Below are 4,371 nucleotides of genomic sequence, written 5' to 3'. Positions count from 1 at the left end.
CAAGGGGCTTCCACTGACACGATATTGAGCCTGCTGGACCTCCAGCTATATCACCATGACAAATCAAGTTTCACTATTTTACTGCAAAGTAACATTTACCATTCAACAGTTTATTGTGATCACAGCTTGAGGCCTCAGTCAGGTAAGGGCTCCATTATGCTAAGCCCTGTAAAAATATATAGTCAATGACAATCTGTGCCCCAATGAGCATACAGTTAGAGGTGGTTGGAAAATGGGGACATTTTTCAGAAATGCCTGTTTCCATCATTGTGCTGTCAGGAGAGGAGGCAGTTTACACACTGCCCTATCTTATAATCATAGAAGGGGGATCCCACAGTGCAGAAAGGAAGTGCACAAAAATTAATACAGCCTCATGCAGTATATTATATACACATATTCTACACACACACAGTACATATGTGGGGGATGATAACCACATGGTAAATTGCATAATTGCATGTATCAGGCACCTTTGACCACCTACATTAAAAAATAGTCACGATTAATTGCAATTTTCATCACACTGTAAAATAACAATAGAATATCAATTTAAATTTATTATACATATTTTGAATGTTTTCTACATTTTCAAATAGATTGATTCAATTGCAACGCAGAATACAAAGTATACAGTGCTTACTTTATGTTATTATTTTTATTACAAATATTTGCACTGTAAAAAAGATAAACAAAATAAATAGTATTTTTCAGTTCAGTTCATACAAGTCCACTCAGTCCTACTTCTTGTTCAGCCAATCGCTAAGACAAACAAGTTTGTTTACATTTATGGGATATAATGCTGCCTACTTTTTTAGAATGTCACCTGAAAGTGAGAACAGGCATTTACATGGAACTGTTGTAGCCCAGGTTGCAAGGTATTTAGGTGCCAGATGTGCTAGACATTCCTATGCCCCTTCATGCTTCGACTTGTAGGCTCTAAAGTTTTACATTGTTTTGGTTTTGAGTGCAGTTATTTAAAAAAAATAATTCTACATTTGTAAACTGTACTTTCACGATAAAGAGATTGCACGACAGTACTTGGATGAGGTGAACTGAAAAATACTATTTCTTTTGTTTATCTTTTGACAGTGCAAATATTTGTAATCAAAACAATAATATAAAGTAAGCACTCTACACTTTGTATTGTGTTGTAATCCAAATCAATGTACTTGAAAATGTAGAAAAAAATCCAAAAATATTGGATTTAAATAAATAGGTATTCTATTATTGTGTAACAGTGCGATTAGAACTGTGATTAATCACAACTTTTTTAAAATCTCATGATTAATTGCAATTATTTTTTTAATGTTTGACAGCCCTGCTTTTCAACATTGCTCATGAATAATGCAGCCATTCCAAACTTCTGCCAATAAAACCTTCCCACCTCTAGCCTCCCCAACAATACTTAACAACATTACTATTACTAGGGCTGTGCTGACATCTCAGATTATTGGTTTGCACAAGGAAAGAAACAAAACCACCTGCTAATGCCAGTGGGAAACAATGGCATATTGATATTGTTTTCCAAACCAAAAGCCCCGTTTCTTTTTATGGGGAAATTGGCTAAAAATTAAAGCCCCAATGTCTAGTAAATGGAAAAGGAACAAACTGATAGAAAACACATTTCCCCCAGAGATGTTATTATAAATATCTAATGGAAGACAGACAGACGGATAGTATTTTAAGTATCCTTTTACCTAGAATGTACTGAGAGTTCGCTTATAATAAAGTCTCTCCTCCCCCAAATTTCTCTCCTCCCCCAAACTTAAATTTCACCCTTGCTGAAAGCAGAAATCTTCCTTTTCTAAGCTGATAATACTATAAAGTTCTATTTCTATGGTTTCTCCTTTAATGTGTCGGGTAAGGAAGTCACTAGGTCTTTTGTGCTGCCAGTAGTTGGCTTATCTCGTTGTCTGAGCCTGGCATGGTGGTTTTACAAAACCCTTTTTGGTAGCCCAGTGTACTCCCTTGAATGCTAGCTCCTCATTTTCAGTTTTCTAAAGCGGCTTTGTAGCTCCCTTTCCAGCTACTGCGTAGCATAGAACCAAGTCTCCATTATAAACACTGCAGGAGCGCAAGTAAGGGGTTTTCAAGAGCTGAGAATTGTTGGTAATATCCTCTTCGCTGTGTCCTTTTCCATTTAAAAAACCTTGATTTTTTTCACTCTCTTTTTAAACGGAGTTGACTGAAACTGGGATTTCGCCTTTTTTCACCTGCCTCCTCATCAGTGCTATCGGTAGTTTCTTAATCAACTGCTACTGTAAAGAAAAAATTAAAAAAGCAAAGCACAAATGTTTCAGTGGGTCTCAGGCAAAGAGGCTTTTTTATTTTGTTTGAGAGGAGGTGGTTCCTATTTTTCTATGAAGGAAAGGATGAAAAATGATATTTAGAATCTGGAGGAATTTCTTTACCAGCTTACAACTTTTTTATGATCGATTAGTTAGTTATTGGTCACTCACTACTTGAATGTTTCAGAGCCCTCCGTCTAAAGACATTACTTCTAAGAATACACCGTAGATCTAATTATAGTTAAATAAGGGGGTAGTCAGGACCTATAGCATTGGCCAGAAAGAGCGAGTGAGGCTGGTCTATATTGATTCAAGGTGCGGCACAAAACGTTATGTTTTCATTTCCTTGTACGGTCAGGAAAGACACTGTCTTTCGCATGCTTTTGCTGCCATTCCTCCTAAACGGTGGATCTTTGCTTATTAGCAAAAGTTGCTTATTAGCATAATTCCTGCGCTCTTCAATCCTGTTTCCCAGGCTCTCGAAGACTTCATGCCTCAGAACAACTGGATGAGTCATGAATACAAGAAGTATGGGTGTAAACTGAAGCTGTTTACACTTTCTTAGGCCTCCAGCTACTAAAATAGTAGAGATCGTCCGTATCACAGAATCCGTTTGAAGCTTCAGTTCAGCTTTTAAATCTCAGGAAATGTATAGGTCACGCAGTTTAAAGAGTTAGCAACACATTTAAGAGGCATTCTACATCTTACAGGAAGCTAATATGTTAAGTGAATGAGACAGATCGTATTTCCTTTTATAATGACAATCTGCCTAATAGTGCTTTAGAAATCACCAGCAAGGCTTGCCGTTGTGCTATAGGAACTACCTAACACACGTGCTGTTCTTTGCACGGCTATACAGAAATTGGATTTAGCTCTGTCTAGTTACCTGGGTCACCAAGAAATCAGGCAATAGCAGGTCTCCTTACACTCAGCGCCTTTTCCCTAGCGTTTTGCTCACCTGCGAACCGCCCTGGCTAGGGATAAGGACACGCTGTGGGTTTGGGGAACTTTGGATGAAATCAGTTTTAACGCAGCCTTCTCTGACCTGCTCCTTTAGAAATGATGTTACAGCTTTGGAATTGGGATTCGGAGTGTGTGTGCCTCTCTACCAAAGTGTGGTGTTATGTTACATCCGCTTGAAAATTTAGCCTAAAGATGCCGGCCAACTTCAGAAGCCTTCTTCATTGCTTGCCATGTAATACATGATATGTAGAGCCTCTGACTTCAGCCAAGAGATATTTGGAAACTCTGTCGGATCCAGTGTTGGGGGCTAACGTGTGTTTAGATCCGAAAGCGAATCAGAGGAGGCAGCGGAGGGCACGTCACCAGAAGGGGCCCTATAAATCCATCTCCATTGCTGCTTCGCCCTGGCAAATCGATTGCTTTGCATGTTGGCCTGCGCGCCCACATCTGCCCTCGTGTGAGACCCCTCCACTGGCAGGTCCCAAAAGCTGATCGCTCCCACCAAGCGCTCGGACCCCACCGGATTAAAGAGGGTCCCGCGCAGGTTGCTGTCGGGAGGAGCTGGATGCTCTCGCGCCAAGTTGGGATCGCTCTTACTCTACACGTTCCTCTCGGATCTAATCTTTCAGCGTGACGCGATCCCTTTCTGGAGGAGGGAGTCTTGCTGCGGCTGCTAGCTTACAAATCTCAGCTCCAGCCTCGGCTTCTCCCGCAGGCTGCGATTTCCCCGGCTCAGCTGTTTCTCGCGTGCATGCGTGAGTGCCCCGTTCCCCCTGGCCCAGCTGGCGTTCCGGGAGCCCTGATGTCTTCATTGGACTCCCCGCAGTTGTTGATGGGGTGTCTTGCTCAGATTTCCAGGCAGGAGCTCAGCCGCAGCATCCAGAGCCAGTTCTCGCTGCCAGGCGGCGCTTCGTGCGGTGCAGGCGGCTGCCGCTGCTGAGCTGGGACTCGGCTGCAGGGCAAGGATCGGCGAAAACCGAGCGCTGCCTCTGCTCTCCGCAGGGACCGCGCACCTGCGGCGGCGGGGGGAGGGCGCACGGAGCGGTGCCGGCGGCAGCAGCCCCTTCCCCTGATCCGGAATTGTGAACTTTCCCCCAGCCCCCCTTGGAGGATCCCCGAG

This window comes from Terrapene carolina, unplaced genomic scaffold (assembly GCF_002925995.2).
Source record: "Terrapene carolina triunguis isolate 2854851 unplaced genomic scaffold, T_m_triunguis-2.0 Scaffold69, whole genome shotgun sequence".
Classification (NCBI taxonomy): domain Eukaryota; kingdom Metazoa; phylum Chordata; order Testudines; family Emydidae; genus Terrapene; species Terrapene triunguis.
Note: the sequence above shows the minus strand (reverse complement) of the source record.